The sequence below is a fragment of the Trachemys scripta genome, chromosome 1, assembly GCF_013100865.1.
Source record: "Trachemys scripta elegans isolate TJP31775 chromosome 1, CAS_Tse_1.0, whole genome shotgun sequence".
Taxonomy (NCBI): domain Eukaryota; kingdom Metazoa; phylum Chordata; order Testudines; family Emydidae; genus Trachemys; species Trachemys scripta.
Window position 1 is genome coordinate 30025546 of NC_048298.1, and position 15276 is coordinate 30040821.

The window sequence follows — 15276 nt, forward strand, 5'->3', positions numbered from 1 at the left end:
CCTTTCCTCGTCTTCCTCCTCCCCCCCCCCCCAAAAGTCTGTTCACAAAATAAGTGGGGAAGAGAGAAATTTTCCTGTTCTGATCCTTTATTAAGGGCTAAGTTCCAGTCCCTCACTATAATCATACTAGCTGGATTTTCCCCAAGAGAGTTCCACAGGGCCTAGGAGAGATAGGAGGAATTCCACTTCCAGATCAGGTTGTGCCATGGGCTATAGTTACCCTGCTACCTATGGACACACTGTGTAAGGGGTGGGGCGCACTAGGAAATCCCATAATCACTGATCCAGTGGCCACTCCTGCACCTGATTCACTCCTCTGCACTGATGTGGCTGACGCCTCCAACAGAGCATGCTTGTAGTGTCCATGGTGTTGAGAGATTTTGCACAGGTCAGTACATCCTAAGCCTCTTGTGCAGCAGCACTGCACCAGTTCCATGGCCTGTTGGAGTACACGTGCCTCTGCCGCCAATTGATTGGTTTAGAAATACAAAACCAGAGGTTTGAGACTTCACAGATTAACTAGTCCAGCCATGTTGCTGTGCCACAACCATCCTCGTGCATTTCATTCCATCGTGATTTTTCTTTTAAATGAGTACATGTTGCTTCTCTTATTCTGATACGTTCTTATTCTAATTCTAATTAAACAGCTGGCAATTTCCTGACTGAAATTTGTCAGTTCTAAAAAATTTTCTTTGACCATGCTCATGTCCCTTTTGTGTGTGTTTCCATGAATGTTTGTGCAAAATGAGTTTTATTTGTACCAGTGCTCAGAAAGTGAATTCTAATCTGCATGCCTGAGTCTGAGGCATGCAGGCTTAAATGCTTGAAGCAAACAAATGTTGATGAACATGTTCAGAATTTGGATTTCCAGTAGCAAGCTACTGAGTAAACAAAACTTGTGATTCTCAAACTTTCCTAAAATAAAATCATGAAAATTGTGATTGTTCTGACAGTCTGTGAAAGTGATTATATGAACTGTTTATTACAGGTTATTCACACAACTCTAACTGGCCTGGGAAGAAAGCAAGTGTGCCAGCTCTTGTACAGCATCATAAATATATTTTGTTTTTTAAAATTAGGAAATAGGAAACGATGGTATCCTGTGGTGCAGCATCCTATAGGCTTCATGGCACTTACATTAGTTTACACCAGAGTTGAATTTGGCTCTGTTACTTTAAAATGACCTCTAGAGCCAGATGTGGCAGTCTGGTTGACAATAACAGCATCTTCACCAGGGATCTTTATGATGCATTATCTAAAATAATTTGTCAGCAGGCCACTGGTTCCTTTAAGAGATTCAAATATCTTTCCTACATTATAAACAAACTACTAAAGCTGTAAGTGATTCAGTCTGTTTTCTGAATCACAGAAGTAGGGCATTTTCCAGTGAACAATCCCCCATAGCAACAGTATCCACAACTCAGTTGCTGGCAGCCTTTTAAGTGCACGTGCACTTAATAAGATGTCTTAGGGAGACAGTTATTCTCAACATGTAGGTTTGAGAATATAAAGATTTCTTTAAAGCTGGATTTACTCTGTATTTGAATGATGTGTTGGACACTTCTCTGTCTTTGGACATTTATAGATATCTAAGCCCTTCTTATTTGGTTACATGTTCTTTACCTTTATGGTATTGAGTTTACAATCAAGTCAGTGATAAATGCCTCTATTTGGGATTTAAATAAAGGGTGCAATATTCCTTTTGCTTCTCCACTTTTCTTGCCAACTTCTAGGAGAAAACTGACTGTATATAGCATTACTTTATTTCTATACCCTTTCTTCTCTACCAGTTACTGATCCTGAGGTGTCTTGATTGCCACCTGGCCTCTGGGGTTCACCCACTTCTCTTTATTAACTTCTCTTGCATCAGCTCTTATTTCTCCCTGTCATCTGCTCCTTCTGGCTCCAGCCTTCAGTGTATACTGGAGTGCCCTTCATCCAAGCCCCTTGACCTCCCTTTTTTCCCCAGTTATCCCCTTTCTCTGTGATTTCCCCCCCTCTATATTTTGGTTTTGGGTGACCTCATCTGTTTACATAATTCATGTGCTATCTGCATGTTTAAGTGAAAAATTTCTCTCTCCATCCTGCCCTATCTTCTATCTGATATAGCTCCACTGTCATTAACGCATTGTCATGGATGGCCTGGTGCAAGCTCAAACTCAATGTGGCTAAAGATAAGTGGCTTTTTTGTCTTCCCATGTTCTCTTCACTACTCTTTCTCTATTGCTGTGGACACTACAACCATTGTCAAAGTCACCCCTGCTCATGGGTGGCTGCCTTTTTTCTCCCTTCACATCTGAATAAGTTTTGGTGCATCTTCACAACATCTAAACAATCCAGATCTTCCTGCCCTGCCAGCTAAAATAAGTGTGTATACCCTAATCATTTCATGCTTCAGTTATTGCAACCTCCTCCTTTCCGTCCTCCGTCTCAGCCCCTCCAGACTGTACAAATCATAGCTGCTAAAATTATCTTCCTTGCCCTGTCAGCGTCATGCCCTCTATGGATCTTTCCACTGGATCATATTTGCTCATCATATCAAGTTTAAACTTTTCACTCTTGCCTTCAAGGTCCTGCACAATTTGGGTTTAACTGAGGTCAGAGTATGGTTCTTATTATTCTGTACACTCTTTCCAGCACAGACAGAGAAACTATTTTACAAGACCTTCCATACAAATGCAATCTCTAGCTTCATCCAACAGAACATGTGCTTGTAGGAGGAGAAGAAACTAGAGCTCACTGGATACTGGAAGATGATGTTTGGGAACATTTGTTTGAATTCCAAATCACTGTCCAACTGTCTTTATCCAACCCTCTGAACTCCTGTCCCATTTGTGAACATTCAGGATGGGACTGTTCAGTGCTGACCTAACTCTGCTTTGGGAGGGAAGTTAGGTGGATACTAAGTACTTTGGAAAAATCCCACCTTAGGTCTTAGTTCAGGTGAATGTAGCAAGAATGGTTGCTATTTGCATAAATACCTGTGTTTGCATGGAAACAAGTATATACACTGGTTCCTACTCATCATTAATTACTCTCCTGTGTAAAAAGTCATCCAGTTTGCAAAAGATTTGTGAACAGAAAAAAAGGGCTAAATTTGCAATAAATATTTGCAAAGAATAATTCAACCAGGTCTAGGAAAAATGATTGATTTTAAGGAACACATGCTATTTTAATTGATATTCGCGAGTCTTCTGCTAGAAACTGGTTTTTGTCTTGTTGAAATGTGGACCAATGGCAAAATACTGAAAAATTTCTGGGGTAAATTTTCAATATAAATGGGATACATGGTAGTAGCTATAATTGTTGTGCACTTAAAGATGCATGGAATCACATGAGCTAATTTTCAACTGTACATTTTTCAATTTCTTGCTTGAAAAGCCAATTGCTCAAATACTTAGGGGCATTTTCTACTGCTCTATCTGTTTAAAAGCCCCTATCTTTCTAATTAAAATATTGGGAGAGACGGTTGCAAATCACTGAGATTTTCTCTTTAGAGTTTCCTGTGTGTTTGTTCCAGCTCCAGCTAAAGTCTCATGTATTGAGCAGAGCTGCAGGAACTGAGCAAATTTTACCCTTCTACCTGCAAGGGTTTGTTGGGGCATCTACACCAATGGTAGGGTAACGTTTCACCTGCTCCTCTCTCAAGACTCCCTCTAGTGATGCCCAGCAAATATGGAGCAAGGAGGCGGCACAGCAGCTAGTTACCTAAGAGCTTTGCAATCAAGAGAGGGAAAGGTGAGAGGGCTCCAAAGGACACAGGCGGGAGGAAGCATGGGAGTTCTCCTTTGAGTCTCTGTTGCTCCCCCATTCTGTCCTACCTGTTTCCTCTTGGAGAGCCTGTTCCTCAGCTGGGACTTGCAGGTCACTGGCGTGTCAGTTTGGAGCAGTCTTTCTACACCAGGAGAAGCTGTGTGCATAGAAACCAGCTCATCCCTCTTTGAACCCTGTCAAGGGAAAGACCACTCTAGTGTTATGTACGTTATGGTGTTTGTATGCAGATGGGGCAGGTATTTTATTAGCTCTGGGCAATATCACCACACCCAGGAGGAGTTAAAACTCGGGAGTCAGAACTCCGAAGTCATGAGATTGAAAAACAAAACAGGGATTTGGGTAGTTCTTACACCTCCCCTTCCTGGCGTCGGGGTGTGTGGGAGAGAGACACACACACAATTACAGGTTGAAATCGCATTCAGAATGTGCATGCGCAGACATGTGATTGTGTGCTCCAACTCCCTCCCATTGCCCAATCCTCCCGACTTGCAGCCCCTGCTCTTTTTTCCAGCATCTCCTGGCTTCCCCCCACTCCTCCAGTTCCTTGCTCCATCAACACCTAATGCAGGCTCCAGCAGCCTCTCACTCCCCCAGCTCCCACCTCACTGCAGGCTCCACACCTTTTCCCCTGGATTCCTATTTCCATTAGCCCACTGTGGTGGTGGTGGGGGGTTAGGCTGAGATCGCAGCAGAGTTTCCTGTTCCCCCTCAGAGCACACAGGGATGCCCCGATATTGGAGGCGGAGGCTATGGCTGCCTGAAGCACAAGCAGCATCCAGCAGCCAACAGGGGGAATCTGCAAGCAAGATTCCTGAGGTGACTGTTTTATCACTAGAGCCTCGACAGTCAATCCGATGCTGTGACCGTGCAAGTGCTGGCAATGCAGTTAGGATCCTAGCATTCCATTAAAGTGCATCTCTGTGAAATATGGGCTCTAGCACATGGGTAGGTGGCACCCGAGCGGCTGTGTTGATAAAAGTCAGGGCAGGATGGCTCCCCAGCCTTAGAAATTATTTTGGTGAACGGAGTAACCTGGGCTTTCGCAGGTGCCCAGAGGAAACCCAAGCATATGAATGTTCTCCCGCCCTTAAATTATTTCCAGGGCTGCTGTGTTGCATGGTCTGTAAAATTCTTAAGCAAACTTCAAAGGATCAATCTTGGATTCGCGTGAGTTGGCAGCAGATGCAAATTCAGCGCTGCCAGCCTGCATCAGAAGAAAGTTAATGGAAGCCTTGCCTTCCTCAACCTTCCAGTCTTTCTGGTTCTGTTCTATTGGCTTTACAAAGTGGAGGAGGCTTGAGCTATGGAGAAGGGCACTAGCCTGAAAGAGACCGAAGCATGGAATATTTTGCTACAATGGGTGCAGTCTAAAAATGTTTTGTCCTTCTGAAGTGCAATTGCTTCGGAAGTCATGTAGGGATTTTGGGCTTATGTCTGCTATTGAAATAGTGCCTTTAAAATATTTCTCCGTGTTTGAAATGTAATGACTGAATTTAAATGTGGTTTACAGGAAGAAAGTTTTACAGTAGGTGTGAAAGCTGGTTTCATATCAGTTGCTTTACATTAAGCTATTTATATTTTTCTGTAATCGGAATGCTTAGATGCATCTTACCAGCTGTATATTATAATTATTGGACACTGATAACATTTTCCTCATTGACAACCACACAAAACTATAATCATGGTTTGGCTGAGTTCATAACTACTCAAGAGTTAAGGCAATTTTTTTTTTATTGGTGACAAGGATTTACTCAGCTCGAATTGAACAAGAATCTTTTGCAACCTGTCAGCGTTTTTTATTGCAGTAATCTCATTACATTGTTCACAGACAGATCAGCTGCTGGGCAGACCTATAATCCCTCAACTGAAATAATTTGAAGGTATGTAAGCAAAGTAACAGGACTCTGAAGTGTGGGAAACCATGTGATAAACAGCTCTCTGTCAGAGCTCCGTTTTGTCAGACATTGCTTAATTCAGGCACAGTGTTGCCAACTCGTGAGATTTTATTGAGACTTGTGATTTGGTGTGTGTCTTCTATCCCCAGCTCCTGTAGTCATGGGAGTACATGACAATATTGTTTCACTTAAAATAAATGTTTCCAACCCTCAAGACAGCAGAGAAAAACTTGAAACTTAAGAGTTCAAACAGCAGAAGGCACATAAAATGAAACCTGGCCAATGTGTGCTTTTAAAAACCATTTTAAAGAGAAATGAACCTGATGGCTGATGTAATTGCAGAGCAATTGGCCATTATCTTTGAAAATGGGTGGTGATCGGGAGAGGTCCCGGATGATTGGAAAAAGGGAAATATAGTGCCCATCTTTAAAAAAGGGAAGAAGGAGAATCCAGGACTACAAACTAGTCAGCCATACCTCAGTCCCTGGAAAAATCATGGAGCAGGTCCTCAAGGAATCCATTTTGAAGCACTTGGAGGAGAGGAAGGTGATCAGGAACAGTCAACATGGATTCACCAAGGGCAAGTCATGCCTGACCAACCTAATTGCTTTCTATGATGAGATAACTGGCTCTGTGGATATGGGGAAAGCGGTGGACATGATATACCTTGACTTTAGCAAAGCTTTTGTTAGTGTCCCACAGTATTCTTGCCCGCAAGTTATAGTAGCATGGATTGGATGAATGGACTATAATCATAGAATATCAGGGTTGGAAGGGACCTCAGGAGGTCATCTAGTCCAACCCCCTGCTCAAAGCAGGACTAATTCCCAACTAAATCATCCCAGCCAGGGCTTTGTCAAGCCGGGCCTTAAAAATCTCCAAGGAAGGAGACTCCACCACCTCCCTAGGTAACGCATTCCAGTGCTTCACCACCCTCCTAGTGAAATAGTGTTTCCTAATATCCAACCTAGACCTCCCCCACTGCAACTTGAGACCATTGCTCCTTGTTATGTCATCTGCCACCACTGAGAACAGCTGAGCTCCATCCTCTTTGGAACCCCCCTTCAGGTAGTTGAAGGCTGCTATCAAATCCCCCCCGCCCCATTCTTCTCTTCTGGAGACTAAACAATCTCAGTTCCCTCAGCCTCTCCTCATAAGTCATTTGCTCCAGACCCCTAATCATTTTTGTTGCTCTCCGCTGGACTCTTTCCAATTTTTCCACATCCTTCTTGTAGTGTGGGGCCCAAAACTGGACACACTACTCCAGATGAGGCCTCACCAATGTCGAATAAAGGGGAACGATCACGTTCCTCGATCTGCTGGCAATGCCCCTACTTATACAGCCCAAAATGCCGTTAGCCTTCTTGGCAACAAGAGCACACTGTTGACTCATATCCAGCTTCTCATCCACTGTGACTCCTAGCTCCTTTTCTGCAGAACTGGTCCCTAGTCTGTAGCAGTGCATGGGATTCTTCCATCCTAAGTGCAGGACTCTGCACTTGTCCTTGTTGAACCTCATCAGGTTTTTTTGGCCCAATCCTCTAATTTGTCTAGGTCCCTCTGTATCCAGTCCCTACCCTCTAGTGTATCTACCACGCCTCCTAGTTTAGTGTCATCTGCAAACTTGCTGAGAGTGCAGTCCACACCATCCTCCAGATCATTAATAAAGATATTAAACAAAACCGGCCCCAGGACCGACCCTTGGGGCACTCCGCTTGAAACCGGCTGCCAACTAGACATGGAGCCATTGATCACTACCCATTGAGCCTGACGATCTAGCCAGCTTTCTATCCACCTTACAGTCCATTCATCCAGCCCATACTACTTTAACTTGGCAGCAAGAATACTGTGGGAGACCGTATCAAAAGCTTTGCTAAAGTCAAGGAATAACACATCCACTGCTTTCCCCTCATCCACAGAGCCACTTATCTCATCATAGAAGGCAATTAAGTTAGTCAGGCACGACTTCCCCTTGGTAAATCCATGCTGACTGTTCCGGATCACTTTCCTCTCCTCTAAGTGTTTCATAATTGATTCCTTGAGGGAGGACCTGCTCCATGATGTTTCCAGGGACTGAGGTGAAGCTGACTGGTCTGTAGTTCCCCGGATCCTCCTCCTTCCCTTTTTTAAAGATGGGCACTACGTTAGCCTTTTTCCAGTCATCCAGGACCTCCCCCGATCGCCATGAGTTTTCAAAAATAATGGCTAATGGCTCTGCAATCTCATCCGCCAACTCCTTTAGCACCCTCGGATTCAGCGCATCCGACCCCATGGACTTGTGCATGTCCAGTTTTTCTAAATAGTCCTGAACCACTTCTTTCTCCACAGAGGGCTGGTCACCTCCCCATATTGTGCTGCCCAGTGCAGCAGTCTGGGAGCTGACCTTGTTTGTGAAGACAGAGGCAAAAAAATCATTGAGTACGTTAGCTTTTTCCACATCCTCGGTCACTAGGTTGCCTCCCTCATTCAGTAAGGGGCCCACACTTTCCTTGACTTTCTTCTTGTTGCTAACATACCTGAAGAAACCCTTCTTGTTACTCTTAACATCTCTTGCTAGCTGCAACTCCAAGTGTGATTTGGCCTTCCTGATTTCCCTCCTGCATGCCTGAGCAATATTTTTATACTCCTCCCTGGTCATTTGTCCAATCTTCCACTTCTTGTAAGCTTCTTTTTTGTGTTTAAGGTCAGCAAGGATTTCACTGTTTAGCCAAGCTGGTTGCCTGCCATATTTACTATTCTTTCTACACATCGGGATGGTTTGTTCCTTCAACCGCAATAAGGATTCTTTAAAATACAGCCAGCTCTCCTGGACCCCTTTGCCCTTCATGTTATTCTCCCAGGGGATCCTGCCCATCTGTTCCCTGAGGGAGTCAAAGTCTGCTTTTCTGAAGTCCAGGGTCCGTATTCTGCTGCTCTCCTTCCTTCCTTGTGTCAGGAACCTGAACTCGACCGTCTCATGGTCACTGCCTCCCAGGTTCCCATCCACTTTTGCTTCCTCTACTAATTCTTCCCAGTTTGTGAGCAGCAGGTCAAGAAAAGCTCTGCCCCTAGTTGGTTCCTCCAGCACTTGCATCAGGAAATTGTCCCCTACACTTTCCAAAAACTTCCTGGATTGTCTGTGCACCGCTGTATTGCTCTCCCAGCAGATATCAGGGTGATTAAAGTCTCCCATGAGAACCAGGACCTGTGATCTAGCAACTTCTGCTAGTTGCCAGAAGAAAGCCTCGTCCATCTCATCCCCCTGGTCTGGTGGTCTATAGCAGACTCCAACCACGACATCACCCTTGTTGCTCACACTTCTCAACTTTTATCCAGAGACTCTCAGGTTTTTCTGCAGTTTCATACCAGAGCTCTGAGCAGTCATACTCATCTCTTACATGCAACGCAACTCCCCCACCTTTTCTGCCTTGCCTGTCCTTCCTGAACAGTTTATATCCATCCATGACAGTACTCCAGTCATGTGAGTTATCACGCCAAGTCTCTGTTATTCCAATCGCATCATAGTTCCCTGACTGTGCCAGGACTTCCAGTTCTCCCTGCTTGTTTCCCAGGCTTCTTGCATTTGTGTATAGGCACTTAAGATAACTTATCCATCATCCCTCTTTCTCAGTATGAAGCAGGAGTCCTCGCCTCTTGCGCTCTCCTGCTCGTGCTTCCTCCCAGGATCCCATTTCCCCACTTACCTCAGGGCTTTGGTCTTCCCCCGGTGAACCTAGTTTAAAGCCCTCCTCACTAGGTTAGCCAGCCTGCTGGCGAAGATGCTCTTCCCTCTCTTCGTTAGGTGGAGCCCATCTTTGCCTACCACTCCTCCTTCTTGGAACACCATCCCATGGTCGAAGAATCGAAAGCCTTCTCTCCAACACCACCTGCGTAGCCATTTGTTGACTTCCACGATTCGACGGTCTCTACCCAGGCCTTTGCCCTGCACGGGGAGGATGGACAAGAACACCACTTGCGCCTCAAACTCCTTTATCCTTCTTCCCAGAGCAGCAATCCACTCAAGGTAATTCTTGGCAGTATCATTGGTGCCCAAATGGAGAAGCAGGAAGGGGTAGCGATCCGAGGGCTTGATGAGTCTCAGCAGTCTCTCCGTCACATCATGTATCCTAGCTCCTGGCAAGCAGCAGACCTCTCGGTTTTCCTGGTCGGGGCGGCAGATAGATGACTCAGTCCCCCTGAGGAGGGAGTCCCCGACTACCACCACCCTCCTCCTCCTCTTGGGAGTGGTGGTCTTGGAACCCCCATCCCTAGGACAGTGCATCTTTTGCCTTCCAATCGGTGGAGTCTCCTTCTGCTCCCTTCCCTCAGATGGGTCATCTAGTCCACTCTCTGCATTAGTACCTGTAGAGAGAACATGGAAACGATTGCTCACCTGTATTGCCATTGCTGGTACATGGACGCTCCTCTTTCTCCTTCTGGAGGTCACATGCTGCCAAACTTCTTCACCATCCTTCTGTCCCTGCTGCACCTGCTCTGAATCTTCAGAACATTGTGGCCGTAGAAGCATCTCCTGACGTCTGTCCAGGAAATCTTCATTTTCCCTTATGCAACGCAGAGTCGATACTCGTTTCTCCAGACCTTGAACCTTCTCTTCCAATATGGAGACCAGCTTGCACTTTGTACAAAGTTGCTTCTGTCCTGTGGAAGAAAGACAAACCTGGCATAGCCTGTGCAGGTTACAACAGCTGATTGCTGACCTTCCATATCACCTTCCTCTTAAGAGCTTACTCAGCTGTTGCAGGAACTACTCAGAGAAACCTGCAGATGAAAGCCTCAGTGAGCTCTCCCCAGGCAAACTCCCTCTGTTAGCCTCTGCTGTTCGCCCCTCAGCTGGTTCGCTGCCGACTGCCCTTATATACCAGTCAGGCCCACTCAAGGCCAACCTGGAACAAAGCACTCCCAATTCACACAAGCAAGCACACGGTCAAACTGGCAAACTGTCCCAGCAACAGACACTCAGATACTCACCAACGCAGCCCCCCTAATGCAGCACTTAGCGTACCTCCTCTCAGACAGATCCCAGGCAAACTCCCTCTGTTAGCCTCTGCTGTTCGCCGCTAAGGTGGATAGAAAACTGGCTAGATCATCGGGCTCAATGGGCAGCTCAGGCAGCCCCTGGGCCAGCCACATTGGCCACTGCTGGGGCAGTCATGGGCTACTGTGCCCCCTCCCCAGAGCAACAGCAGTAGTTTGAGTGTGGGGAGAAGCTCAGGGCTGGGGCAGAGGGTTGGGGGAGGAGGGGCTCCCCGGAAGTGGCCATCATGTCCCTGCAGCTTCTAGCCGGAGGGGCCAGGGGACTCTGCACATTGCCCCAGCCTGCAGGCACTGCCCCTGCAGCTCCCATTGGCTGCAGTTCCTGGCCAATTGGAGCTGTGGAGCTGGCGCTCATGGTGGGAGCAGTGCATGGAGCCCCCTGGCCTTCCCTCCCCCTAGGAGCTGCAGGGACATGCTGCGGACTTCGGGGGAGCAGGGTAGGGAGCCTGCCAGCCCGCCTACCCTCCCCTCCCAGCACGAGCGGGAGTTCAGGGCCATGTGCCTGTGCCACCACCAGCACCCGCAGCGCTCCCCCCTCTCCGGGCCACCTCTCCATAGCACCCGTGGCCCCCTGGCCCAAATTTTAGTTAGGGGTATATAGTAAAAGTCATGGACAGGTCACGGGCCATGAATTTTTGTTTACTGCCCGTGACCTGTCCATGACTTTTACTAAAAATACTTGTGACTAAAATGTAGCCTTAGTCATGTCCCATCAAAGATAGTCTCTTCATTTCTTCCTTGTTTTTGTGTGGCTTTGCAAGTCCAGGTGTTAAGTCTTCATTAGTATGTGTAGCCCAGCTCTCAAAACTAAAAGGATTTGTGTTACAACATTTTTGGATTAGCTCCAGTATTCCTTTTCTCCAGATGTCCAATCTTAGTTTCCTTCTCCTAATTTGCATTGGCAAAGATATAGCAACTAGATACTATGGTGACTATTGCTATAACTACAATTTAAATAGATTGCTTAGCCTCTTTGGAAGACAGCCGTGAGCTGGTCTGCAAGCAGATGGCATTTCAACCCTGTTCCTGACATAATACATATAAACTGCAGATGAGATGAGCCAAATCTATCCCCTTCCTCGGGTTTCCTTTGTTGTTAAACTGAGGTTTGTTTGTTTGTTTGTTGTAATTTAAGTTAAGGTTTTCCTTGAGTAGCACCAGAGCCTTAGATAGAACTCAGACCCTTTTTACTTGTGAATGTAGCCAGTGGTGCAAGTAGAAATTATTTCTTGCTGGTACTGCATTCATGGGAGGGACACAAGGGGGGGCATGTGACTCCTCCCCGCCTAGCCTGGGACCCCCACGCTCTCCCCATCCCCTTTGACACCCCCCATACCTGCCTAAAATTTTACAACTGTTTGACAGATGCAGTTGTAAAATGATGATTTGGGCCCCTGGTGCCACCTGTACTTCCAGGTGGTCACTGAGGATCCAGCAGCACCCCAAATTGAAAACTTCTTAAATTAAGGAATGTTAGGAAGGACAATCACCCCACTTTCCCTTAACACACTATCAGTGCCTCCCTTATGTCCAAACTAAGCTTCTGCCAGCTTGCCTTTATCTAAGTATTGCTCTCCGCCAGGCGCTAGGAAAGCAAAGATGCTGTGCCATCTGGGTTTGATGGAAAAGAGGCATAGAACTGTGTGTGCCATCTACATCTTGATAGAACTACAGCCCAAATTGTTTTATTATTTTCTTCAGCATGACATACAGAAGGGGCAATCAAAATTAGCCTGGCAGAACATGCATGAGAACTGCTTCTGGACAGATAAGCAATTGATCAAAATCACATTCTCCGATCTCTTGGGGCCAAATCCTGTTCCCATTAAAATCAAAAGGAGTTTTGCTGTTGAGTTCAATGAGAACACACTTTGGCATTTGGTGAGGAAAGAACAAAACCACTCAAGCAAGGGCTGTGTTGCTTATACCCCAGGTATTATAGGCTGCTGACTCATGTGAGAAAGTCAGCAGACATCTGATCTTTGTCCATTGCAAGGGAGAAATCAGCTATCAATGAGGCTAGAACAGTCTCTGTACCATATCCAACTCATAAGTCCATCTGCAAAAGACCAAGGAAATATGAAGGCTCCAGATTACCTTAAAGTCCTCAGTCCCTTGGTTAGAATTCTCCCATTAGTGTATGTTCATAGTCTGCAGGCTGGAGCAGGAAAGAGGCAAAGTGGAGATGTTTCCAGGCCAGGGCCTTTTAGCTTCTTCCAAGTGCTAAGTAAAGGGAAATCTGTTCTCGCTGTAAAAGATGGTGTTTGAAGTTACATGGACAAGTTACATGTCCATTACCCTCACCCATATTCTAGTTAGAACATTCACAAAAAGTCCATTAAGTGTAGGCAGGCGTTTTCCAGGGTCCATTGTGAGCTAAGTGTTCCTTAATGGGCCGTTCAACTTGACTTGTCCCTTCATGTGCTGGCTAAATACTTCGTGGGCGTTACCACAGGAGCAAATGTGTAGTAAACATAGATAATATTCATAACTTCAGATACCAAGATGAATATATATTCATAGAAATAGCATAATTAGAAGTACCAGCTATTTCACATACGTGTCTATTTCCAAAAGAGATTCAGAAAAATCACACCACATACCTGAGACGCAATGTGCCAGCACCATGCCCCACTGGAGTTTGATCTGTTACGTAACAACAGAGATGGAGCCAGTGACATGACTCTGTTTAGCTTAAAAGGGCAAGATTAATTTTTTACTGTTTAGGTGTGACTGCACCTTTAGTCAGTAAGGGCATACTGGCTGGCATACATTCAGGTTAATGGGCTTCAGTGTTCCTTTGCAGTTAACTTTTTAATGTTCATAAACCTGGTATGTGCTGAGGTGGTTTAAAGCATAACACAGGTTTTTAGATTTGCAAATCTGTGAACCTTTGCCTCTGAGATTTTATAATTATTATTATTATTATTATTATTATTTTTTGCTGGTCATAATGTGGGAGGGTATCCTCTCCGCCCTCTGCTCATGAGGTTATGTATGTGTGTTGTAGCACTCTTCTGAACATCAATTGGAAGGAATTTTTTTTTCAGTAAGTGTGGACTGATTCTTTTCTCTTAGAAGGCATGTAATTTTTTACAGGTACACACTGATTAACACAGAAAACGAGTGAGGCTGTTAAACTTTTTTTCAAATTCCATAGAAAATTAATTTCAGCTATATTTTCCAGTACAGTGATGAAATGTGTGTTTGTATATACTACTCACTTCCCCCCAAATATGTAGTATTTCAGTCTGTTTATATGGAATATAGGAGTTGGGTGAGGAGCCATTACAGCATATGTATGTCTTATTAAAAGACAAATTTTAAGTAGAATTGTATCCTAAACTGCATTATGGTATTGTACCCAAACATTGCATTTCAATGGGAGAGTCAAGTTCCTTTATAGGAACAGAACAGATTCCTGAAACTTACCACAAAAGTAGTCCATATTCATGCAAATAGTCCATTGTCTTCAAAGGAATTGATTAAATGATTAAGAGTTTACAGCAGGGGTAGGCAACCTATGGCACGCGTGCCAAAGGCGGCACATGAGCTGATTTTCAGTGGCACTCACACTGCCCGGGTCCTGGCCACCGGTCCGGGGGGCTCTGCATTTTAATTTAATTTTTAAATGAAGCTTCTTAAACATTGAAAAAACCCTATTTACTTTACATACAACAATAGTTTAGTTATATATTATAGATTTGTAGAAAGAGACCTTCTAAAAACGTTAAAATGTATTACTGGCACGCGAAACCTTAAATTAGAGTGAATAAATGAAGACTCGGCACACCACTTCTGAAAGGTTGCCAACCCCTGATTTACAGGATTAGGTTCCAAGTTTGTAAATTGTTTTGGATGAAACTGACAGTGCCTGAGCTGTCAGATCAGAAGGCGCTTCATTCGAATGAAGGTGGGCAGATGTGTGATAAGTCTTAGCTCTGTTGCTAAGATGAGGAACATATTTTCAGCAAAGTTCTTGGCAGATTCCCGAGGCAGCTGGTTTAAGGCTATCAGTGTCTGGCATTATAATCTTCACTTATAGTTCTCTCACCCACAAAGCTATAAAATGAGTCATTTGTTTTCTTTGTTTTGCTGTTCCCGTTAACAAAATGCATGTTAGACTAGTTTGGCTGCAAAGAAGAATTCTGTGTACACTGGGGAGAACACGTGATTCCTATAAGGCTGCAGAACTGGGCTGACATCAGAATCCAAACATCCTCTGGTCAGTGCAAGCAGAGGCATTCCTCTAATGATTTGGACTTGATGTGATGCAGTATGAATGCCACGGATAATTCAGACCAATGGGGAGAAACAGAATCAAAAACACTGTTTAAACACCTTCCGTCCCACCCATCCCTCCCCTCTTGAGGACTCCTAACCAACTTAACAGCACAATACATATGCTAACAAACTTAAACAAAGCCTTTGTTTGCTTGTTAGCATAAGTATTGTGCTGTTAAAGCCATATAAAGAATGACTGCTCCCCCCCCCCCCGCTGTGTTTTTCTCCTTTAAGGAGCAGAGCGCAGCACCCCCCATCCAGGGCACTAGCTCCAAGTCTTTCTGGTACC

General features: G+C 45.0%; 1 long non-coding RNA gene across 1 annotated transcript in view; it reads right to left on the bottom strand.

Moving 5' to 3' along the window:
• The window catches only part of LOC117875746, an 18956-nt gene extending 6024 nt beyond the window's left edge, over positions 1 to 12932 (bottom strand). Inside the window, exons 1-2 of the long non-coding RNA XR_004645343.1 lie at positions 12801 to 12932; positions 3822 to 3947 (exon numbers count right to left, since the gene is read on the bottom strand). This is a non-coding gene — a long non-coding RNA (uncharacterized LOC117875746). The remainder of the gene's footprint in view (positions 1 to 3821; positions 3948 to 12800) is intronic.
• Between the last annotated feature and the right edge of the window lie 2344 nt (positions 12933 to 15276).